The 26,018-nt window shown below is 37.7% G+C and overlaps 1 long non-coding RNA gene and 1 other non-coding gene across 5 annotated transcripts; one reads left to right on the top strand and one right to left on the bottom strand.

Moving 5' to 3' along the window:
- Window positions 1–1,489: 1,489 nt before the first annotated feature.
- On the bottom strand, window positions 1,490–11,370 carry LOC106364729. Of its 4 annotated transcripts, XR_001273293.3 has the most exons (11): window positions 11,009–11,274; window positions 10,506–10,606; window positions 10,368–10,433; window positions 9,812–9,972; window positions 9,547–9,724; window positions 9,321–9,423; window positions 3,233–9,251; window positions 3,053–3,137; window positions 2,687–2,802; window positions 2,524–2,602; window positions 1,490–1,981 (listed from the first exon to the last, which is right to left on the bottom strand). It is a non-coding gene; the product is annotated as an uncharacterized LOC106364729 (long non-coding RNA). The 4 variants fall into 4 exon arrangements; XR_007324200.1 differs by having other exon boundaries at window positions 3,233–9,423; XR_007324201.1 differs by having other exon boundaries at window positions 2,687–2,751; window positions 3,233–9,423.
- A 12,514-nt stretch (window positions 11,371–23,884) lies between these two features.
- LOC125588066 lies at window positions 23,885–23,991 on the top strand. The gene has a single exon (XR_007324462.1). It is a non-coding gene; the product is annotated as a small nucleolar RNA R71 (small nucleolar RNA).
- Window positions 23,992–26,018: the final 2,027 nt, after the last annotated feature.

The following is a 26,018-nucleotide window of genomic DNA, read 5'->3' as shown; positions in this document are numbered from 1 at the left end:
GATACGAAGATCACTTAGTTCGTCTTGTTTCAGTATAATTGCTCTTTCATTCTACTTTCACTTCCAAAGCCATGTCCCAGATAAACTCATAAATATTATATAACAACCAAAATATAAAATCCATGTATCAAACTAAAAGCAGAAAAAGCAATAATAATTCAACTTCTAATACCTTATTAAATGAAGGGAAAAGATTTCACATATGGCTCATTTGGCTAAAATTTCAGTCATTTACGCTCCTCAAACTGAGTTCAAATCTCTCTCTTCCACCCTATTTTAAGAAATTTTCCTTTTTCAAAATAAAATACAATATTAAAATTTTATATCATAGCAAAGTTCAATGACCATTCAGATGTGCTGCGGTATATCTATTTCCATACAACAATAGAAAAACTAAAACAGATGCAATTAGATCGAACATAATTTAAATAAAAATTCATTGATTAATAGTCATAGAATTAGCTGAAAATTATCATTTTATGGAGGAGTCTTATTCTTCAACCACTATCTCCCAAGAACTAACACAGACTATTAATCTCTTTGGAAAAAAATTGGATATTTTAGTTGATAAACAATTGAACAGTATTTTTGCAGAAGTGGTTTATGGAAAGACAACAAAATCAGAGGTCCATCGGTTGCTCTACTTCAGCAAGCCCTTGTCTAAGACCATCTAAGAAGACTTAACAGAATTCAACTTGGCAAAGGAACTTATTGGTTTACATTGTCAGAGCACTTATGAGTTATGATAGTGCTGATGGCAGTAATCTACCTCGAGATCTGGTGAAGGGGGAGCCTACATGGTGAAGGAGACCTTAAACATGTCTCCGGCGACTCCTCTTATTTTCCTTTGTGTCGTCTTCTCATCCACCACATGCTCAGTCTCCCTTATTATCCCTCTTGTCTCCTCACCTCGACACAAACCACCATGTGATCACGGCGCACCAAAATTTCAGCCACCACATCCGTAGTTGTTATTCCTAACTCGCCCCCCCCCCCCATATCGATCTCTGCTGTGATGGCTATTGCCGTTTTCTCTAATTATTGGAGGGGCTCCACTTATCAGCTTTGGTTACAATATAAAAAAAACTCAGAGAATGGAATGATATAGTCTCATGTAGAAGTAGTAGCAGCCACAATCTTTGGCCGTGTAATGGATGGATTATGACTGATTTCGCAATATTTATTGGGAGGCCTTTTGGCACGCATTTGTCGTGGGAAGTCACCATTTGGTAAATGGTCATACTGTGTAGCAGCCTTTATGCTGCTGATACGGCGATGCTAAATTAAACTTTTTTTAATCCAAAACAAAAAACATCACTGAAGTCACATAGAACCAATTTTTCTAACTCGTTATTTTTTTTGCTGGTATTTCGCAGTTTGTGTCCGGCGTTTTCTATTGGTGGAGCAGTAAGACTGTCACCTTCACTAAAATTTGTTATTTGACTACATATATGCAGAGTGTAAGTTGAAGATCTGGAAAAACCTTTAGTTTTAAAAATTAAACGAACTATTCTCCTTAAAATAACCACAACTTAAGGAAAGATTATATAAACACAACATCATAACATACAAAAAAATGATCATTCTCACCGACCAAGCATACCCAATATTAAAAGTTGTATCTATGTTTGCAAAACTCTATTGATTCTAAAAGAAGCCTAAACACATGTCCCAACAACAATAACCAAAACCCTATGATTTTTATAATTGGTATTGCTTTTGCACCAAGGCAATGAAACTGATGTACAAACAACACAACATCCACTTATAACTATTTTTCTCTGTTGATTAAAAAATAGCTCTATTCCCCTTTTTCTTTATTAGGCTGCTGTTTTAATTGCGGTTTTAGACATCAGTTAAACACACTCTTTGGGAGAGCTTTCCTGATCTTGAAAACTGTCCGCTCCGTTCTAATAACATGCCCTGCTGCTCCAAGCCATGCGTTTGTCTGTTTGTCGCCTCTGCTGTCTTTGCACCATACCTGCAAAATCATATCAGAAATACGGAACACAACAATTGATTTTGTATTCTTCTTAAAAAGACTTATTTGTGATCGATAATTTCAGTAGTGAAAGTTGAAAATGCTTTCATAATGTTCCTTCCCTTTACTTCAAAAGAATCACAAACCATATGACACGCAAATGATAAAATAGAGTGCAGTTTCAAGATGGATAACACTCACGCTAACAGTTGTCACACTCATGTGTGAGAAAAGTGAACAAACAATCATTGATCACACACATAACTAAACCCAACTTCTACTGATTAACTTATATATAGTGCTTCATATGTAACACACCTGTCAATATTCAAGTTAACCATGACGTTTCACTTTCTTTATGTGTTTTTTAGTATGCATGTGGCAGTATAATATTATATTATATGGATCAATTGAACCTTTGAAATAAATAATTTCTGAAATATGAAAACAGAAATGTTGACAAATGTGTTACCGGACAGATGATGGTTTTCTGCATAATAGCTAATGGAAAACAATAAGAAAAGAGGGAGTAGAGTTGTTACCAATATTATGCTTAGTACACTTGAATACGATATACGCGTCGAAGTTTAAAATTCCTCAAGAACACACTGGCCGCTTCCACTGCAATGAAAGTGATACAGTCAGCAGTCGAAAACAGAGCAGATATGGGATAACATACCAACAAAACCGATTTAATATGCTAACCTTTGTGTCTCAGAGGCCCTTGAATATCTCCTTGTATACTATATTGGCTACTCCATCCGCGCCGTCTGAATCAAAGTTATGAACTCAAGCGGTTTTAATTTGTTCATACGCGCCGTCTGAATCAGAGTTATGAACTCAAGCGGTTATAATCAGAAACCCAAATTTTTTTAGAACAATCAATAAACGGTTTTAATTAGTCTTAATCAAAATATGTTAAACAAAGATATAAACAGGAAAACTGGAAAATAATGATTCAACACACAGAAACGTTAAAAATGTAATGAAAAAATTGTAGTTTTGATGTATGAACTCAAGCGGAGGAGCATAATAAACCTGTGAATCCAGAAGCAGAACATCAACACATACCTATGAGTTTGCCACCGCATCGGACGTTTCTGGCCTCCCAGAAACAGAGCACGCTCACATGAACGGTGGAGGACCATCATCTGGTCTTCAAGTCAGACAAAAAGATTTTTGTATTAGGAAATAAGTATATTGATTTGTGTAAACGGAATAGTGGATGGTTCTCATAGAAAGAAAGCTTACCTTTTTATAAATAGATTCCACCACTTTGCATGAATAAAGTTCTCATTCATGGCGAATCGTGGAAGAAAGATTTAAGAGGATGGATCTGTAACTGGTAGCTCCTAGGACTGTTGGGAAGAAGACGAAAGAACATAAACAGAACTCACGCTGTGACTCAATCAAGAACAACGGCGGAGATGAAAATTGGTTAACCCTAATATCAAAACTTGCCTATTCTGCAAATATAATGCCATATTAGAAACGAAGCCCATCAGACTTGGAATTTAATAAAACTCTGAGTTTCATTAATCGGTGACATGTGTCGCTTGACTTTCCTAGCTGACATCCGACGTGGCTCATTAGAGATCAAACTCTACTTTATATAAATAGATACTAGGGCCGGGCCGCGAGCGAGTGAATTCATTACGTATTCAACATGATTTTTTTTTAATTTCAAAATGCAATTATATATTTTGTAGAGGACATTATGTGAAATTGCTTTATATAGAATTTATGTCAATTGGACATCAAAATTGTTGCAATAAGTAAACTGCATGATAGATGATTTGTCTTCTGCTTTTTATAAAATACATATCATAATTTTTCTCGTTATAAATCACTACAAAATCACAAAAGAATAATTGTTAAATAAAACGAATCATATTTTGATCAGATAAAATAATTGAACTAAAATATTTATTTTAAAACACAAAATACTACACTATTCCATTTTACTATTTACTTAATGTTTAAAATAATTTTGATGCGAAATTTATTTGAAAAATGCTTATAAATTGATCCATAATTTTTTATGTTCCATGATATATAATTAATCATAAGATTAACATTTTTTAATTATATTATTTTGGAAAAAAAAGTAGTTACACTACTGTTATTGTCATTATTTCTAGATAATTATGTAGTTCTGAAATTTAAACCTCAAAGAATCTTTGGATTAAAAATAACCGGTACCAAAATTGATATTAAGATAATTATTAAATTTTAACTGCAAATTCAACATTTTCATAGCATCTCCTTTGATCTTATTTTGTTTGACATCTATGTGTAACTTTAGATATTCACAGATGCGTTAACGCATCCATCCACCAAAAGAAAATATTAGAGTAGATAAGTCCAAAGCATCCTTCTTCGCTGCTTCTTCTCCTTCGCAAAACTTTGGGTTTAAGTGGTTATTTTTGTTTTGTTGTAATGTTTATTTCATAATTTAAATCTTATTTTAGGTGAAAATAAACAATTTATTAATGGCACATTACATCCCATGTGAGACTTTTAAAGTTGTATAAGTGAGATAGAGATTTCATTTTATTTGTTTATAAGTAATAATTTTTAAAGATTTGTGTTACAAATAGTTTCAAACGCTTCGTAAAGAAATGAAAGTATTATGTTTACTGTGTTTTCTTTCTCTCCATCTCTGATTTACTTCGTTTGAGCTTATTTGAGTCATTTTTTTCTGTTTCCAAGACTCTATCCATACCAATGTAACTTTTTAAAATCTTAAGAAATCATTAACTGGTTTTTGATAAATGGTTTGGTTAAATGGCAAACAGTTAAAATTCAAATGGAGCCTTCAAAGGTATTTATGTTTCTTTGTTGTAATTCTTTATCTCATTGGATTGTTGTTCTTGGGTGTCCTCAAAGGTATAATAGTCACTTCAGCTCTTACATATTGTTTTGGTGTATTTGAATTAGATCAGTTAGTCAAATCTGCTGAGCAATTTTTAGATATTCTTAATCAATGTAGTGAGCAATTTATTTTGTAGTTTTAGGGACTGAGTTGTTTTTATGAATCTGTATTTGATTCTTTCAGATCAAAATCATATGATATTAAAAAATGTTTAAATTTTAATAAATATTTAAATATGCATTATTTATTTTCATTAAAAATTGAAAGTAACATATTAACATTCACTATTTCTTTTAGTTATGTGTGTATTAAAAATCATTAAAAAGAGTTTTATGTTTGACCAAAAAAATTATGAAGAGTTTTATGTAAATGTAACTGGTTTACATTTTTTTATTGGAAGAGGTAAAGGAAGAGTAAGAGCGGAGACATCACATTTGCATGTGAAAATATGGTGTTACTTTGAATTGAAACCCAAGGGCCATATTTTTGTTATTTTATCCTGTTTTTTTAGGGTTTAAAGGTTTTACTAAAAATTCATAAAATGCGACAATGAGTTTTTGTTTTTGTCACGGAGATTTTCTAATCATTTACAGACAATCTTCTGTCTTACTAAGAAGTAAGCATATTTACAGACAGTCTTAGGTATATAGATTAAATGAAAATACATTTATTAATTTGTTTTCTTTGATAAATACATAACTGAAGAGAAACTATTTGTTCGCAAAAGAAGTAAATGTCTATCAATCGAAAGAATCAAGCTAGTAATGAGAAAACTACGTAGTTACTGTAAAATATTATGCAGTGTATTTGTTATCATAAGTTAACTATAAAAATTATTACTCATTCCGTTCGGATTTACTTGACGTTCTAAATAATTTTTTTGTCAATATATTCTAAGTTCTCTGAATTCTATGTAAAGAATAAAGAATGATAAAATATGAATTTTTCTACCTTTGTAATTAATGATCTTTAGTGAAATGATATAAAACTAATTTAGCATTGAACACTAACGAAAAGATCAAAATAGACATTACATCAACTTCTTTAATCTACGTGCATACATCATGTAATTCCGAACGGACGAAAGTACTGTTTTTATAAAAAAATGTAAGAATTATTACTCGAACTAATCCAGAAAACTTACAGTTTTTTTTTTATTTCTTTGAATTGGATTTTGATCTAAACGTAATTAATTAACTCTATTCAATTAAGGTAAAAAAAAACATTATAGAACTCTCAAATTTTATAAAAAGGGGGAAAGTAAAAGATTTTTGTTTCGCTCTTACGCAAGTGCAAATACATAACTGAGACGTGGTGAATAATCAGCTAAATTAGCCGGTAATATTGCTAATTACACATCTATATATATAAAAGAGTGTTTTAACATCGTACGATTTGTTTCTTATTTGCTTGAAAATGTAAATTTAAATATCTGATCGGACGGTTGCATAACCATTTACTCTTTCTTTTTATATTTTCGTCACTATCATCTTAAAATGCCAGAAGAGAAAGCAACTTCGCCGTGTCAAGAATATGTCATACAGAAAATATTGTAGTTGGACACGTGTGTAGTCTGAAAATGAGGGTTATCTTTAGCTGGATTTAAAGTTTATGCATCTTATTTGGGCCTCAATGATAAGCCTGATTCGTTGTAACCAAATTGTCCTTTAGAGCCTTAATGACGAAACAAAAAAAGAAGCGACTTCGTCTGTTACCTCTCTTTAATTTTCTTCAGACGGAGTATCTAATCTCTCTTTTTCTGTGCTTTCTGAGAGAATATAAAATTAGCATATGGATTCTCCGGCGGTGATGGTGGGCCGGAGTTTAACGATGGTGCTGGTAGATTTATCCTTGGGGGTCCGGAACTGTCACAAACTCCGGTAATAATAATCATCAGCCGACGTATTGGAATCAGATTCCCGAAATATCCGGAAACGGAGTTTCGAGTGGGAATGGAATCGGCTATAAATGATTTTCATGCAACTCAGCAGCAACACTCGTTTCATATTCAAGCAAATACCAACGCTTTTTTTCTAAGGTGCGTGAAAGCCTAGAACTTTTCATAATCTTCAGTCGCCAACGATCGGAAAATACAGATAGAAATCCTCAAATTGATTTAGAAGAAGAAAATGATGAAATTCACATGATCGAACTCACTTATTTATAGGTGAAGATCCGTTTGGGATAGGAAGAGGTGTATTGAATGAGATGGCTTGAGATGAATGGGTCGGTGATGTTAATGACAAAATTAATTGTGTTAAGTGAATCTAATCGACAATGGCAACCGTTTGCCAGTGATGTCTTCATTGTTTTTTGGATAGAAAGATCGACATGAAGGCGACGATGTGATCTCACAGGAAAGAAGAAGTGTGACGTCGTTAACCTAAGTTAAGCCAGACCTAATTTTAGAAAGCCCACATAAATAACGCACACGTTTAAATGAAACGCACAACTTTGGTTACCTGGACACGTGACGGCTCCTCTTGCTTTGACTTTCTGACGTGGCAGAGGACGTAAAGGGCACATGAGAGAGCAAAACACCTTTTTTATATATATAGATAGATAGGATTGGAATCTATGTTTTATTTTTTAATAAATCATTTCACTTATTTTTTTAATTACTTCATAAAAGGTTTTTTTATGATCTATAATAGTTGGCTTGGAAAAAAATTAATATTTTTCTTTTAAATTTCATACAGTAAATTTGAAATATAAAGCCCAAAGTTAGTGTTCCAAAAAGTGTTCAAAATAAAAACACAAAATTATAATCACAAAGCAAAACGCCTACATGGGGACATCATATCAAAGATTGAAAGCACAAAACAAATCAACAAATTCATTTAGATATAACTTTAATTTGAAAATAGAACTGAAAATCTGACGCATCTATGGTAAAGGGAAAAATAATAAGATGGATGCAACTGCACCTTGGAGGCTAATTTGAATCTAAACATAGAAGTTTCCTTAAATTAATAATTTTACATATCTATTTTTTCAAGCATACTCCTCCGTTTCAGTGTACTTATTTATACACTTTCTACGCATATTAATAAAATTGAAATACATATATATATATATATTAATTACACTTATTTATCTAATAGTACTAGGACCAGTCCGCGCTACGCACGGAATATATTTTACGTGTGATGTATATAAATTTTATTGTGTGTGTTTTATGTTAGCATTTGCAAGAGATGTTTATAATAGCGTTTATAGTTTTTAAGAATGATTGGGTATAGAAATATTTATAATGTTTGTTTTTGATAGTTGTATCTGTATTATGAGGTTTCAGCCTATAACATATTATATAGGTTTGATGAGATTTAGTTGTATGTTTTTTTTATTATTTATCAGTTTTATAGAATTCTATTTAATTAAAATTTCGTTTTATTTCTAATTATTATTAAAACATATATTTTTTGAAAAAAATATATTGTTTACTCGGTCGTTTGTAAAGCATGTTAATTCTTCGTAACTATTAAAAATAAGATTTTATTTGGGTATAAAGTTAAGAAGTTGAGGTTTTGAATAAAGATTAAAAATATAGATGAATGAAATCTACCTTTTTACCTTTTAAATGTATCTTTAAAAGAGAACATGTCAATACTAATCTGAGAAAGTAAAAAAAAAACTAATAGTGACCGCCCATGGATGAAAATGATTATATCTATTGTCCAAACTGACCAATATTCTTCACATCTATATATATTTTTAATATTTTCTACTCTATGTGTAGATTAGTTATAAAATTTAGAATATACAGCAATCATAGGAATAAGGAAGGTGAATATGAAAAATAACGCCTACGGCCTATCCAAATTTTTTTTTTTTTTTTTTTGCAACTGATTTTGCCTATCCAAATTTCTAGTGGAACATCTTTCACAATCCTGGATCAGAGCCAAAGGCCACTTTGGTTGAGTCAATGTCTTCCATTCTGTATTCTTTTTTTTTCTTACTTTGTTGTAATTAGTTGATTATTTTGTCTATGTAACATGTGTAAACGATCAATAAATTTACTCTGTTCCAAGAAGCATGAGCTTATTGCATTTGAACCATGATGTAGCCAATGTGAAGGTTATAGTTATTAGTCTAACCATTGCAATTTCTTCGGCTCAACCACTGTATGGGGAGGAGCCGAAGAAATTGCAATGTGATGGCGTCTTGAAGCTGTGTACCCTTTACCAGACTAATAACTATAAAATTGCAATGTGATGGCGTCTTGAAGCTGTGTACCCTTTACCAGACTAATAACTAAGCAAGGTTATAGTTATTAGTCTAACCATTTGAACCATGATGTAGCCAATGTGATGGCGTCTTGAAGCTGTGTACCCTTTACCAGACTTGCAATTGCTGACTCTTTTTCAAATTTTGCATTTGATCTTGCTCACGTTCCTAAAACATTAAACCAACATTTGACCTTGCTCATTTTTCTAAAACGTTAAACCAATGTTTGATCTGCACCTTGACTTCCTTGTCTCTAACATATTCTACAAAGTTCTCATCATCATAAAGTATCCTCCATCTCTTTCTGTCATGACTAAAAGCTTCAATCTGGTCCATCATTCTACAATGAGGGAATTCTATTAGCATGAACCCAGTCAGGACAAAATTCACTTGTCCAAAGAGACGTTACTTGCTTCAAGGAACAATCACAAAACCAAATAAAAAAGGATTGCAAAATTATTACTTCATAAGTCTTCATCATCAATAAAGATCTCAGCAGTATTCTGATTGCAAATCCGTACACGCTCCAAAGCACGGGCTTGGCAGTGAGCTACAGTCTCTTCCGCTAATTGTACATTGTTGCATCTCTTCGTAGCTTGATATTCAGCACTTCTCATCATATACACAACTTCCGCCAAGCCCTTTACCACAAATAAAACGGCTGTAAAAAACAGATATACCAGAGGGAGGAAAAAAAGAAAACAGAAGCTAAGATTTTTGTCCCGTACAAATTCATTCTGGTGAAGTCGCCTCGCTGCGAAATTGGTAAAAACGGTTTTGACGGTGATGAATCTGCAGTAAGGAATGATCAAGAACCCAGACGATATGATAACGTAGGATGAACACGTTGACTGCAGCTGATCGAGATCCGTTGCAACAGACTCGGAAGCTAGATGAACAAAATCACAAACGGTTTTTTACTAAATCTTTCAGAAATTTTTTAATTAAGATCTGAATATAACATTTCATAATGTTTAGTTTAAGAACACGATGAACATGAGTTTAATAACATAAAAAGAAGACTATGAACATAAGCTTAAGAACACTTCTAATATGGCTTAAAAAATACTTTGAATATGAGTTTATGAACATAAAAGCACTTTGACAATAGGGTTAGCCTGAAATATGTTCTCTATGAAGCTTCAAAAGTACGTGGGAAGTGAAACATGTATTTCTCTGAATAGCATTTAATTGTTTGAACCTTTGATAGTTTCACTTTTGTCCAATAGCACCAACAGTGTCTACAAAATGGAATAAAAAACATTGCTCCAAAAAAAGACTTACATTTTTAAATTCAACTTAAGTTGAGCTTCCAGTGTTCATATCATCTCCAAGACCACCGCTGTCTCCCTGATAACACCAAGACACATATTGTTATTTTGACAGAACTGAAGAGCGATAAACAATGAGTTACAAACTAACATATCAGGGACTCGTTGAAGATGCGTAAGACTGTGAAGGTCTAACGCTTTGCAGTGGGTCACGATGAGTTGGAATGTGTATGTCTTACCAACACCTCCATCCTATAAAAGACAGAGTAACAAAACAGCTTTGTCAGCCTCATCAGCAACCTTAACTCGACACAGTATCAAGATTCAACCATTTTTAATCAATAAACGAAACCAAAATAATCTTACACTAACAAAGAAAAACAAAATCTATAAACGAAACCAAAATCATCTAAATCTTTCTAAATCAGTATACAGAATCAAAATCATCTTATATCAACATTAAAAACAAAAAAAACAAAAACTAAACCAAAATATCTAAACTCAAGCTTTCTAAATCAATAAAGGATACCCAAATCATCTTACATCAACAAACAAAAACCAAATTAATAAACGTAACAAAAATCATTATACTGTATAAAAGTTTCAAGAGTTATTAGGATTTGTAGGGATGATGTTCACGGGATGAAGCCTCACCTATTTATAATTGGTGAACCACTGCCTGAAAGAAAAGAAAGATGCATTGAATGAGGAATCGTGCTTGAATTGGGTCAAAGAAGATAAGATTGTCGTTAATGGCAATGAATCAATGCATCTCGTAACGGTTCCAGGAGCACCCAAGCGACATGACACGACACGAAGGCATCTAGATCCAGAGTTTCGTCATGAAGATCCGTCTCACATAACCCTCTCGAATCTCCATTGTTGGCTGAACTGATCAGAGCTTCAAGTAGGCGTTGAAAACCTTGATGTCGAAGGTCGCCATTGATGAATATGGTTAATGTAAGCAGGCCTACATTTTTTTAACAGCCCAAAATAACAGACTTTGAAGTCCAACAATCAAAACCGGTAAAATCCATAGTCCAAATGACTTTAATGAGAATTAGACACGTGTCATCGCCTCCTTACCTTATTTTCTGACGTGACAGAAGGAGAATAGAGTTAAGGTCTACTTTATAGTAACAGATTTGAGATAAATAAATTCATTTAAAACATCAATGCATTTTGCTATTAATATTAAGCTGAAAGTGACTATAAATCGGACTGAAGTTCTAAAATGACACTCTTTATATAACAAGAAAAAGACTAAAATACCATTTTTTTGTGAAACAGAGGGAACATCATTTGTTTGTTAATGGTTAATATACTCCCTCTCTCTTTTCTAACCATGGTTATATAGATTCACGTGACATGGCTTGTTTGAATCTAATTTGTGTATGAAGATTCTGCAGAAAAGTCGGAAGGCGAGCAAACAGCAAACTACATTTACCTCTTGGTATCTCCTCGTTTTACACAATTTTTTTGTTTATTTGAATGTATCCAATATATATTTTACAATTCTATGGTTCTTATTTATTAATACGTGATATAAAATCGTTGTTGTAGAGCCAGTCAACAAAAATATAGATGTGCAAATGAATGTGGCAAACATTATATCAAGCCCAACAGAGAGAGCTTAGCAATACCCAAGACTTCATTCAACCTGAGATTGACATAGTTTCACCGTTTCGTATGTTTATAATGAAGCGATGAGACTTTCATTATGTTTTATGAAAAATTTGTCTTTTGGGGATGTTTGTCTCACTCTCTAACACATCATTACTGCCTAAGGCTCATCGTTAAATGAGTGAAGATGTTGTAGACTAGTCTTTCAACAAGCAATTTTTTATGAACTCTTTTCACATAACTTGGTAACGACCGGTCAGCATAACATATGGTAATGATCTTAGAGACATGCGATTCATTATGGAATTCTAAATTGAGTTACTTTCAAGTAGACTTAAAATGGTTAAAAAGGTCCCAAGAGACGAGGAAGAGTTGGTGACAAGAAGATTGACTTAGTGGGGGTTATGGGTTATGATATTTTAGTGGATTTAGAAATACTTCTTAGATTTAGAATTATTTGATAAATCATTAATTTTAAAATTAAACAAGACAGTGAAACTTCTATAAATTAATAATGTTGAGACTACACCAAAACTATAATTGTTTTATTAGTTTCTAGAGATATTAATTTATCGATATACTAATTGAATCAAAAACTTAATTTGAGACTATAAAATTATATTATTTTATAGACATTTTTAGTGTATATTAATTTATAAAATATTAGTTTAAAGATGTTATACTATAGATTTCAGAATCAAATATATAGATTTCAAAATTAAAATAAATGGATTACTACAAATTAGTCAAATGGATTTGCAATAAGTTCAGATTTGTAAGAAAATAAAATATAAAAAGTACAAAATGTGTAATCTTTAGTCTCTTCCTTTTGGCATTACAATTCTTTCGATCTTGTTATAAAATTAGGATATGAAAAATATTTTTGAAAGGAAAAAACTTACAAGGAAGTATTTAAAGTACTAAAAATTCTCAGACAAGGCAATAAACACACAATATGGTTCACATGCATAATGCATGCTTTGGACATGATCAAAAGTTTTCAACACACTATATAATATAAATTTAAATTGTAGAAAAGAATGATAAAAGAGCAACTTTATTATAAAAATTTTGTAATCCAATGCAAAACCCCAGACACTATAATCGTAGCAAATAAAAAACTAGATTATAAAGCCAGCATCAGTAGATGATAAAAATAAATCAAAACTCAACATATAAATAATAATTAATGCAAAATCCTATGATATTATGCTTAATCAACTGATGTTAGGAATTTTCAAGGCTCCTAAGACAAATGTTGTAGTATAAATGATTGTCGAATCAATTCTAAGGGAATTCGAAGCAATGAGAATCCAAGTACTCACTTAATCTAAGTGCAACCAGTGATTTCAAATGATTTCTAAGCTAATGAATAAAGCTGATTCAGTTTCAGAATAATAAAAGCGGTAAATGAGTTGACTTTCTTAGCTAAGGAAAATGAGAACTCATGGGCATAGGAATTAGACTTTGGGTGATCAAGTTTCGAACTAAGGATGGTAGAAGAAAAATCAAACTATCAACCTTAAGCTTAGACACGATTCTAAACAAACTCTATGTCTAGATGAATGTTCATTTACTAACACATTTCAAACAACAAATGTCTTTGGTTGAATAATATGGAAGCAATCATTACTAACAGGTCTAAGGCTATCTTAGCACTTCTAACAACAAATGTCTTTGGCAAAATATGCTAAAAGCTTAGAAGAGTTGTTTCAGGCATTTCATCGAACACCTTTTGGGTGGGAAATGCCTAAAAATCAACTTTTGAAAAGCTAACTCAGAAAATGCTTTATGATTACTCTACTATCAAGGTTTTGGAATGATCTACACTAAAACATCCTAGCTCTAACTTAACCACCCTTAATCTTCCTAACCCATGAATTCAAATGGTGATTACTCACTACTCTTCATGATTCCTCTTAAACCCATTTTGGATTTCAGATTCATCATACAGAGGGATACAACAATGAATTGGAAACACAGAATTGCAATAACTAGATGAACAAGAATGATTCAAGAGATGAACTTTCCCAAGGTTTTTCTTAAGAACAAAAGATAATCCTCCTGGTGGCTGCCAAAGGTACTTAAAACATAGGTTTTTGAAAAGTAAAAACGTGCATAATGAAATGACCAAAAGGCCCTTAGAAAACATGAATTCGGCAAAACAAATAGACGCGGAGCGACCTCGGCATGTCGCTCCGGGCTTCGGGAGCGACCTCAGTGGGTCGCTCTGAGAGGTCGCTCCGGCTCCATTGTGTTGTCGTCACGCGATAGAAATGCGAGCGACCTCGGGGTGTCACTCTGGCCAAGTCGCTCTGGGCTTCGGGTGCGACCTGGAGTGGTCGCTCTGATAGGTCGCTCCGGCTCCGTTTTCGGCTTCCACCGGGATGAAATGGCGAGCGACTTCTCGGGGTCGCTCCAGCGAGGTCGCTCTGAGAGGTAGTTTGGAGCGACCTCATGGCGTCGCTCCGTGATGTCGCTCCGTGATGTCGCTCCCACGCTCTGCTCGTCTAATGATCACCTAGATCACCTCTTTTGAGCTCCAAATGCATCCAAATGTCTCCAAGAACTCCATGTGGTACTCCAATACCTAATAAAGACTCATGTATGCAAAATGCAACCTAAACATGACTAAATCCTAGTCTATATGATCAAAATGCACATAGGTGAATGGATAAGACAATGAAAATATGCAAGATATCAACTCCCCCAAACTTGTTCTTTTACTTGCCCACAAGTGACCTTTCTAGAACTCATAGGGAGAGAGGTTTGAAGGTAGGAGCTCATAGCCAAAAGAAACACACAAAGCACTCAAATCGACATCTAAATTCAGCATTAGTACACTCTCTCTTATTATACTCTAGCTTCTCTAGGCCTATATCAACTCTTTTTGCCGTTATACTCATCATCAAGCATCCACACATTCAAATCAACCAACTCTCACATTCATTAAGCATAAAACATTAAGTGAATTCTTGCAAATGGTCAATTGGTCCATATCATTTGGTTGAGTAGGGGAAGGCTTTTATTCAAGTGGGTCAAGAGGTTCAAAATCCATGATCTTTGAAAGTGGTTTACACTCAAAACAAGTAGCATTGACATTGCACATAATATATCTAAGAAAGGGACCAACTCATGCATACAATGCTCAATCTCCATTGTTCTACCATTTTCCCAAACATACAAGTTACACAATCACTTCCCAATGTCAAACCCAACTCCCATCTCTCACCAAAAGATCCCAAGAACACTTTGCACATAAAACTCTTTTTCTTTGAAATCTATAAAGGATTTTCTCAACTTCTAAACAAATCTTAGCTCTAAACAATTTTGCTAGCCCCCTTTTCTTTATTTTTCTCTTTTTTTTTTTCGGGGGCCAAGACTTTTCATAAACTCGAGCTAGACGTTTATCTATTAATTCCAATAAGATTATCCATTTAAACACAAAGAGTCTATTCTTTTCCTTAAAACTTTTCATGCTTCCAAACCATAGTCACAACACTCACCCCCACCTATAGCTAGACAATAGAGTGCCTAATCTAGCAAGAATGAAGACCAAGCATTGTCGTTCCCGATACTCTCAACATTATGCACATGTAAGGCTTTCCAAAAAAGGTCTCACTCATCAAATAATGAAAGCTCAAAAGGAGGGAAGGGTTTTGGGAATGGTGTACCACTCGAGTTTGTCAAAAAGATTGGCATAAAGGATGTGACAACTCAAGTGTGTATATCCATGACTCAGTACACAAGGGACCATAAGCAAGAAGCATTAAGTTCGTTCAGTTCAAACAAGGTTGTAATTGGCTTCAAAGGTTGAGTTTCAGCAATCAACAAGTTTCAGGAAGAGTTTTCAAGGCTCGAAGCATACAAGTCTTTTTGAGAGGTGCATAAGCTACTCAGGTGCAAAGTAATGTTCTTTACAATGCATTTCAAATCATTTCTCCCAATGCAAGTAAATGCAACCTATATGCTCTAGACTCTCCTAGAAATGCAAATGATGCAAACTAAATGATTTTTTTTTTTTTTTTGTGTTTTTCAAATTTTTTCAAATTTTTTTTATTTTTATGCAAATAGGTATGCAATGCATGACTCAATGAAACAACATCAAAGCAAACATGATCAAATACTTGGTACCTCCCCCAAACTTAAATGACACAGTCTCTGTGTTGTCAAGGAGAGAGAGATACCCAAAAAGAGAAAACTAATATGCAAAAACGAAATGGTATATACAAGGGAAAGTAGAGAAGTACCTTCAAGGATAGTGAGTGGGGGCAGATGCCCCAGCATCGTCGTCGTCCGGTGGGAACGTGGTGTAGTAACCTCCATGTCCTGAGTTGTAGTCTCCATACCATTGTTGGCTCTGAACCTCTTCAATCTCAGCCTCACTTTCTGAAGAGGCTAGGGATGGAGACTTGTTTCCAGAGGTGGAGGGCTGAGTGGGTGGGTTCCTCCATTTTTGCTGGAGCTGTCTATCAGTGAGTGGGAAACCAAGATCAGTGGGCTGAGGTGGGGGCTGGGGGACTGATGTGTTCTCGAAGGCGAAGTCCGCTGAGCTACATCCAGCTATTCCTCCTCTGGTCAAGACAGCGGCCACCTTCTTCATGAACTTGGCTGAAGTCTTTGCTTGCTTCTTCACCGTCTTACTCAGCGCCTTGCACTTGTCCTTTAGCTTTTTGATTGTTCTGTCTTGTGCCTTGTTCATCGCTGAAGTCGGCCGATGTGGTCATGAGCGTCACGAAGCGCACCAGGGGGAATGACTCCATCATGTGGCTTGAAGTAGTAACGTGGAGGTCCATAGATGAGTACAGATTCTTCCCTAGGAGGTTCCGTGAAGTCGTGTCTCGTCGGAATACTCATTTTCCTTGGTGCAGCAATGGGACCGAGAGACCCGTGTTCTCCAAGAAAGTCTTCTTGGGATAAGTTGAAGCTGATAGCTCCAGGTCTCTCTAAGCTCGTCAGTCTCTGGTTTGGAAGAACCACTTCAACCGGCTTGCCCTGCAAGTAGTAGTGGTAGACGTAGTCCTTTCCATACATCCCACTGAAATAGGTGGCAATCCTCAAGTAAGTGCCATCGATGAACTTAGGCCTTGTTGCATCCTTTCCCAAGGGAACATTCAGAAATTGGAGCAGTAGTGTGATCATCCCGCCTATCCCAACCTTTGGTTGCGAATCAGTTGTGTACCATGCCCAGTCTCTGTAGTGCTCGAGACGATTCACGAAGAAGCTGACCATCCCGAAAGAAGCATAGATGTCATTGCTTGGAAGGGGCAACGTTCCAGGTGGGGCGTAGGGGCGGATAGCTGGGCAGAGCAGTCGCATGTCTTCCTCGGTGACATTACCAACTTGCTTCCGTGGGTAGAATGCATGGACGAGCATCCTATGGAGGTAGCGTACAGACGAGTGCCGGATATGTGAGTTCTTGTCAGCCCCGGTAGAGTGCTTGTTTCCAGTGATTAACTTCCAAATCTGAGTGGGAAGGTTTTCACACTTGGGAAGGGAGTAGTCTGCCAAGTCCTGGAAACCCATGACTCTCCCAATGTCTTTTAAGTTCATGTTGTACTCTCTCCCATTGACCTTGAACTTTATTTTGCCCCATCCTTGCCTCACGTGCGGAGCGTCATGGTAAGTGACCTCAAGGGAAGACAAGAACTGACAGGAGACATCCCGGTAGGCAAGGTAGGCCATGGTGAGGAGTTTGGGCATCTTCAGGTGCCCCAGCATTGCCTTAATATCAGAATCGAGACCCACCTCCTTCAGCAAATCAAGGTCAGCGAATCTGGTTGGAGTCCAAGTTACCCCATTCAGCAAATGATGATACAGCTCTTCCTCAGATGGATTTTTCGCCCTGTCTCTATCATCAGCAACCTCCTTCCCCTTGGACATCTTGGCCCTCTTTGTAGGATCCTGCTCATCTGCACTTTCATCGCCACTCTCCTCATCTGTGGCAACTGCTATACTCTTTCCAGCCCTCTTCTCTTGCTCCTTTGCCTTCTTTGCAGCCACGGTTTGCTGTCGAGAAGTCCTTTGTGTCCCAGAACCAGCTTGTTCCGAGGCTAAAGCCTTTCCTCTCAACGAAGACTCTTGTCTCTCAGGTTCTTGCCTCTCAGCATCCGACTTTCCCTTAGTTTTCTTAACCATTGTACCTGAGAAATACAAAACTTGAAAAGGGATAAGTGGATTGACTTTGCAAATGTAAACTTCAAGAGGCAACGTAAAGAATCACAATTCTCAATCTTTTCATCATGTGAAAATTACAAGACAAGTAAAATTCAATAATCAAAGTAATTCTAGAATGAGAGGGTTCTCTAATCAAACTTTTCAACACTTTAACATACTAACTCACCCACTAACACACTCAATTAGGATCAATTTCGAAAAGCCCCAAATCCATGAACCCTAATTTTGCCAACGTTCAAATTAAGTTCAATTCCACCATCAATTCAACAACCCAACTTGATATATAAACTTTCCCTAGTCTATTTTACCACAATCAAGCAAGAAAATGACCAAATTTCGATTTTCAAATTCTAGAGTTCATAGGCCTACGAATTTGAATTTAAAAACACAATACCTTGCTTTGGATGAAAGGAAATGGGGAATGGGTGGTTAGGAATAGACTACAGGGGCGAAAGCTTGGATTTAGAAACAAGAACTAGGAGATTTGGGTGAGAATTGAGAAAGTTAGGAGATTTTTGGTGTGGGTTTGTTTGAGAGAGTATGAGTGTTTGTGAGAGGAAGGAAGAGTGAAAGAGATGAAGGTTGTCGGTCTGGGTAGGTCTAGGTTCATCCGGTTAGGTTTAGGGCTGGTTAACTTGAAGTAAACTGGACAAAATCGAAGAGGGACTTACCTGGACCGGCTCGGGAGCGACCTGGAGTGGTCGCTCTGATAGGTCGCTCCGGGTCGTTTTCTCGCGTCGTGTGTCGATGAAAGGGCGAGCGACTCGTAGGTGTCGCTCTGAAGACGTCGCTCTGATCGACAGAATTGCGAGCAACCTCACGTGGTCGCTGCGAGACGTCACTTCGAGAGCAATTCTCGAGCCCCGAAGACAGAAATGCGAGCGACTTAGCCGAGTCGCTCTGATCTAGTCGCTCCCAGTCACCAAAAACGCGAGCGACCTCACGTGGTCGCTGCGAGACGTCGCTCCGAGAGCGACTCTTGAGCTCCGGACACAGAAAATGCGAGCGACTTGGACCAGTCGCTCTGATCACGTCGCTCCCAGCTGGAGTGACCTCGTGGCGTCGCTGCGGAACCTCGCTCCCACGCTCGATTCTTTGCCTTGACCGGATCGATGAACCACCTGAACACTACTTCAACACTTTTCCTTTTTTTTTTTTATGAAATATGATGAAAATGAAAATACTAATGCAATATGTACAAGGATACGCATGGGAAATCCTCCCAAGTGAGCTTGTTTTAAGTCTCTAGCTTGACTTTGCCTCCTTTTGGATTAGGCTGGGGTAGGATCAGACAGTGGAGTTGAAACTCCATCTTCCTCAGGTGCATCTGCCATGTAGAGCTTAACCCTTTGCCCATTGACTGTGAAGTATCTTCCATCAGTACTCCACAAAACTATTGCTCCATATGGCTTAACCTCTTTGACCTTGAAAGGGCCGGACCACCTTGACTTAAGCTTTCCTGGAAATAACTTCAGTCTTGAGTTGTAGAGAAGAACTTGATCTCCTTCTTTAAACTCTCTCTTTAGGATATTCTTGTCATGGAAAGCTTTAGTCTTCTCCTTGTAGATCCTTGAGTTTTCAAAGGCATCCATTCTTATCTCATCAAGCTCATGTAGCTGAAAAAGCCTTTTCTCCTTGGCACTCTTGATGTCAAAGTTCAGCAACTTTACTGCCCAAAGTGCCTTGTACTCCAGCTCCACTGGCAGATGGCAAGCTTTCCCGTACACTAGGTTGAAGGTGTGGTCCCCAGAGGTGTCTTGTAATCTGTCCTATAAGCCCAAAGCGCATCATCAAGCTTAACTGACCAATCCTTCCTTGTAATCCCCACAATCTTCTCCAAAATGGACTTGATCTCTCTGTTAGAAATCTCAACTTGACCACTTGTTTGAGGATGGTAAGGAGTTGCCACCTTGTGCTTAACACCGTTCTTCCTGAGAAGTCTCTCAAGCAGTTTGTTGATGAAATGAGACCCTCCATCACTGATTACAACTCTTGGAACTCTAAACCTTGGAAAGATGGTGCTCTTGAACATCTTGATTACCACTCTTGCATCATTGGTGGGACTTGCAATAGCTTCCATCCATTTTGAGACATAATCAACAGCTACCAGGATGTACTTGTTGCCATGTGATGATGGAAATGGCCCCATGAAGTCAATACCCCACACATCAAACACTTCAACTTTAAGGATTGGATTCTGAGGCATCTCATTCCTCTTGGTGATGCTTCCCCTCCTTTGGCATGAATCACACCTTGAAACAAAGTCTTGTGTGTCCTTGAACATGTGTGGCCACCAGAATCCAGCTTGTAACACCTTAGCAACAGTCTTGACGGTAGCAAAGTGGCCTCCATAAGATGATCCATGACACTGTGTAAGGATCCCATCAATCTCCTTATTAGCAACCACTCTCCTATAAAGTTGATCTTTGCAGAGAATGTAGAGGTAGGGCTCATCCCAATAGTATATCTTCACATCCTTGTAGAACTTTTTCTTGGCATAACCCACAAGATTCAAAGGCTCTTTTCATGTGGCTAGGTAATTCACCAAATCAGCATACCAAGGTTTTTTCTCTTCTGTTGCCTTGACTTCTTCAAGCTTCCTTCCAGTCTCACAAACTGCTATCACTGCTCCAATAGCCATGATCTGTTCCTCAGGGAGTCCTTCATCAATTGGAATGCCACACTCCACTCTCAGCTTGGACAAGTGATCAGCTACACCATTCTCAACTCCTGGCTTGTCCTTGATCTCTAAATCAAACTCTTGCAGCAAAAGAATCCATCTCAAGAGCCTGGGCTTTGCATCCTTCTTCGCCAAAAGGTGTCTCAACGCAGCATGATCTGTGTAGACAATGACTTTAGATCCCACCAAGTGGCTTCTGAACTTCTCAAAGACAAAGACAATGGCTAGCATCTCCTTCTATGTTGTGGCATATCTCATCTGAGCATCATTCAGGGTTTGGCTCGCGTAGTAGATCACATGGGTCTTGCCATCTTTCTTCTGCCCCAAAACAGCTCCCACAGCATAATCACTAGCATCACACATGATCTCAAAGGGGAGATCCCAATTAGGTGGCTGGACAATTGGAGCACTGATGAGTTCACCTTTCAGCTTCTTGAAGGCTTCTAGACACTCCACATCAAAGCTGAAGGCGGCTTCTTTGCACAGCAGCCTGGTCAATGGTCTAGTGATCATGGAGAAGTCCTTGATGAATCTCCTGTAGAATCCAGCATGACCAAGAAAACTTCTGATGTCTTTCACTGTTTTCGGTGGGGGCAAACCAACCATGACATCGATCTTAGTCTTATCCACCTCAATCCCCTTCCCTGATATCTTGTGTCCCAGCACAATCCCTTCTTTGACCATGAAGTGACACTTCTCCCAGTTCAGCACAAGGTTGGTGTCTTCACATCTCTGTAGGACCCTGCACAAATTTGACAAACAAGCAGAAAATGAAGATCCATAGACAGAGAAATTATCCATGAACACCTCCACAACATCCTCAATCAGATCAGAAAAGATTGACATCATGCATCATACACAAAGTGGGTGATATTCCCTTGATGTCATCAAGTGAGTAACCTATTGCTTTTCTAAATCTTTTAAGTGTTTTCAAGAGTTCAGATAGCTCAGTTTCAGTAAGTTCACTACTCACAATGACTTGATAAGTTCTATTAGGACCAAGAAATGCATACCTTACACCATTGGGGAGAGTTTTAAGCTCCACTTTAGGCGCCTTAAGCTCGCTCCAGTCGTCTTGCTGGGTGTCCCCTTGTTGAATGACCGAGGCTTCTTGATGGACAATTTGAGGCAGCTCCTCATACTGATCCTTACTACCAAATCCTCTGTGTGAATCCAACATCATTCCATAGGCAGCACTCTCCAGGTTCTGAATCACTTCAGCTTCCCTCTCTATCATCAAAGCATGCTGTAGAAGGTCTTCTAGTGACAACTCTTCAAGGAGCTCATCAGCAAGGGCATCCATCTCTTCAATGTAAAAAACTTGCCCTTGAACTGTTGGTTTCTTCATTACCTCCTTGATGTCAAAGTGAAGAACATGCCATTTACCCAAGTGGAGATCAATCTTGCCCTCTTTCACATTAACAATTGCTCCTGCTGTAGCTAAGAAAGGCCTTCCAAGGATTAAAGGATCTGCAGCTTCCTCACCCATCTCAAGCACCACAAAGTCTGTAGAGATCTCATATTTTCCAACCATAACGGGGAGGTCCTCTAAGATGCCCACAGGGTACTTCACTGAACGATCAGCCAATACCAGAGACAGTCTACACTTCTTGTACTGAGTGAAACCAAGCTTCTTAGCAACGGATAAAGGCATCAAGCTGACACTAGCTCCCAAATCGCAGAGACATCTATTAAATACCATAGGTCCAAGAGCACAAGGTAATGTGAAGCATCCTTGATCTTCTAGCTTCTTTAGAACAACAAGCCTCTGGATGATGGCACTGCACTCATGAGTGAGAATCATCATGCCCTCCATCTCCTTCTTCTTTGCAGCTACAACATCTTTCAGGAACTTGCTATATTGAGGAATCGGCATGAAAACATCAATGATGGGCATTGTGACTTGAACTTCACTCATTTGCTTCTCAAATAGAGCTTTGTACTTCTCTAGCAGCTGCCTCTTGAATCTACCAGGGAATGGTAGTTTGGATTCATAGGGAGGAGGAACAAAAGAATTCTCACTTGCTGGAGCAACAACTTCACCATCTTTCACTGTTTTCTTCTCTTCCCCAACCTTTCCTTTACCTTTTGCTTCCACAATCTTCTCCAAGATTTCATCATTGGTTTTCTCATCAAGAATCACCACTTCATCATCTATGTTGATGGCAACCCCCTCACCTTGTTTCTCAGCATCCTTGGTGAGAGCTTTCTGAGGTAACTCCTTACCACTCCTGACGGTGATAGCTTTCATGGTCTCCTTGGGGTTTTGCTCAGATTTTCCAGGTAAAGAATCTTGTTGGCGATTTTGTTGAGTGTTCATGGCAGCAAACTGGTTCTCCAAAGTTCTGAACTTGTTGTTCAGCTCATTGTAACTTCCATCAATCTTTGAGTGAAGGTTCTTCACCTCATAGCCAACATGCTTCTCACTTCTTGTCTGAGACTCCAAGATTTGTTTTAGTAGGGCATCAGTGCTGCTGACTTGAGGAGTAGAGGTAGAAGTAGTAGGTTGTTGTTGGGCAGGTTGTTGTCCTTTGTTGTGGAAACCAGGAGGAGTGGTTTGCTTAGGTTGGTAGTTGGCTTGCTGGTTGTATCTAGGCTGATAACCACTCTGTTGGTTGTTGGGGTAAGATCTCTGTTGGTAGTTGTTGTACTGAAAGTTTGGCTCTTTCTTGTACCAGCTACCATTGTTGTTGATGAAACACAGCTCTTCTTGCCCTTCCAAACCATCAACTTCCTGGACAACAGGTGTGGCTTCTTGGTTTGGGTTACCAACAAAGTGCAGCTGCTCCTGGGTGGCTTTATCAGCAATGAGGATGTCTATCTTATCCTATAGAGCTTTCAACTCCTTCCTCGTCTGCTTGTCATCTGATCTACTGCCTCTGTCGTGGTCTCCACTATAGACTGCATCACTCTTGACCATGTTGTCAACCAGCTGCTTTGCATCCTCCTCCGTTCTTCCCAAGAAGAACCCATTGCTAGCTGTATCCAATCTGGCTCTGTACTTAGGAAAAGCTCCTCTGTAGAATGTGCTCAGCAGGCTTTCCTTAGAGAATCCATGATGAGGGAATTGAGCTTGGTAGCCTTTGAATCTCTCCCAGGCTTCACTGAATCCTTCCAAGCCTTTCTGTTGAAAGCTGGAGATCTCATTTCTCAGCTTAGCAGTTCTTGAAGTAGAGAAGAACTTCTCCAAGAAAGCTTTCTTGCAGTCATCCCAAGTGGTGATTGAGTCGCTTGGTAGAGACTTCTCCCACTATCGTGCCTTATCCCCCAGAGAGAAAGGGAATAACTTCAGCTTTAAGGCATCCTCAGACACACCATTGGTTTTTGACAACCCACAGTAGCTGTCGAACCTGTCCAAGTGATCAAATGGGTCCTCTAGAGCCAAGCCATGATACTTGTTGTTCTCTATCACGTTGAGGAGTCCTGATTTGATCTCAAAGTTGCTGGCTGCTACAGCTGGTGCTCGGATTCCCAATTTATGACCATGAATGTTGGGGCGGTCATAAGTGCCAATGGGTCGAGCTGCTCGCTGTTGGTTTTGTGGAACGTTGTTGGCATCATTTTGAGGTATGTCTCCCATATCAGTATCCAATCTCTGCAAGTGAGACTGTTGCTCTTCTTCTCTTCTCTTTCTAGCACACTCTCTCTCTAAATCTCTGATGTCTGCGGCTCTTGGAACTAGGTTTGATGGACCCCTGCTCCTCAAGTTCATACACCTGTAAATTAAAGGGAGGTGAAGAAGGAGAATCAGTAACAAAAGAAAATAAAGATGACTTAGTCTCAAGCAAATGACTAAATCTCAATGTTCAAATCTACTCAGAATTTGGCAACGGCGCCAATTTGATGTTAGGAGTTTTCAAGGTTCCTAAGACAAATGTTGTAGTATAAATGATTGTCGAACCAATTCTAAGGGAATTCGAAGCTTTGAGAATGCAAGTACTCACTCAATCTAAGTGCAACCAGTGATTTCAAATGATTTCTAAGCTAATGAATAAAGCTGATTCAGTTTCAGAATAATAAAAGCGGTAAATGAGTTGACTTTCTTAACTAAGGAAAATGAGAACTCTTGGGCATAGGAATTAGACCTTGAGTGATCAAGTTTCGAACTAAGGATGGCAGAAGAACAATCAAACTATAAACCTTAAGCTTAGACACGATTCTAAACAAACTCTATGTCTAGATGAATGTTCATTTACTAACACATTTCAAATAACAAATGTCTTTGGTTGAATAATATGGAAGCAATCATTACTAAAAGGTCTAAGGCTATCTTAGCACTTCTAACAACAAATGTCTTTGGCAAAATATGCTAAAAGTTTAGAAGAGTTGTTTCAGGCATTTCATCAAACACCTTTTGGGTGGGAAATGCCTAAAGATCAACTTTTGAGAAGCTAACTCAGAAGATGCATTATGATTACTCTACTAGCAAGGTTTTGGAATGATCTACACTAAAACATCCTAGCTCTAACCTAATCACCCTTAATCTTCCTAACCCATGAATTCAAATGGTGATTACTCACTACTCTTCATGATTCCTCTTAAACCCAATTTGGATTTCAGATTCATCATACAGAGGGATATTACAATGAATTGGAAACACAGAATTGCAATAACTAGATGAACAAGAATGATTCAAGAGATGAACTTTCCCAAGGTTTTTCTTAAGAACAAAAGATAATCCTCCTGGTGGCTGCCAAATGTACTTAAAACATAGGTTTTTGAAAAGTAAAAACGTGCATAATGAAATGACCAAAAGGCCCTTAGAAAACATGAATTCGGCCAAACAAATAGACGCGGAGCGACCTCGGCACGTCGCTCCGGGCTTCGGGAGCGACCTCAGTGGGTCGCTCTGAGAGGTCGCTCCATTGTGTTGTCGTCACGCGATAGAAATGCGAGCGACCTCGGGGTGTCACTCTGGCCAAGTCGCTTTGGGCTTCGGGAGCGACCTGGAGTGGTCGCTCTGATAGGTCGCTCCGGCTCCGTTTTCGGCTTCCACCGGGATGAAATGGCGAGCGACTTCTCGGGGTCGCTCCAGCGAGGTCGCTCTGAGAGGTAGTTTGGAGCGACCTCATGGCGTCGCTCCGTGATGTCGCTCCCATGCTCTGCTCATCCAATGATCACCTAGATTACCTCTTTTGAGCTCCAAATGCATCCAAATGTCTCCAAGAACTCCATGTGGTACTC

The sequence above is a fragment of the Brassica napus genome, chromosome C5 (assembly GCF_020379485.1).
Source record: "Brassica napus cultivar Da-Ae chromosome C5, Da-Ae, whole genome shotgun sequence".
In the NCBI taxonomy this organism is placed as follows: Eukaryota; Viridiplantae; Streptophyta; class Magnoliopsida; order Brassicales; family Brassicaceae; genus Brassica; species Brassica napus.
The sequence above is the reverse complement of the archived record's forward strand: the minus strand, read 5'-3'. Positions and strand labels throughout refer to the sequence as shown.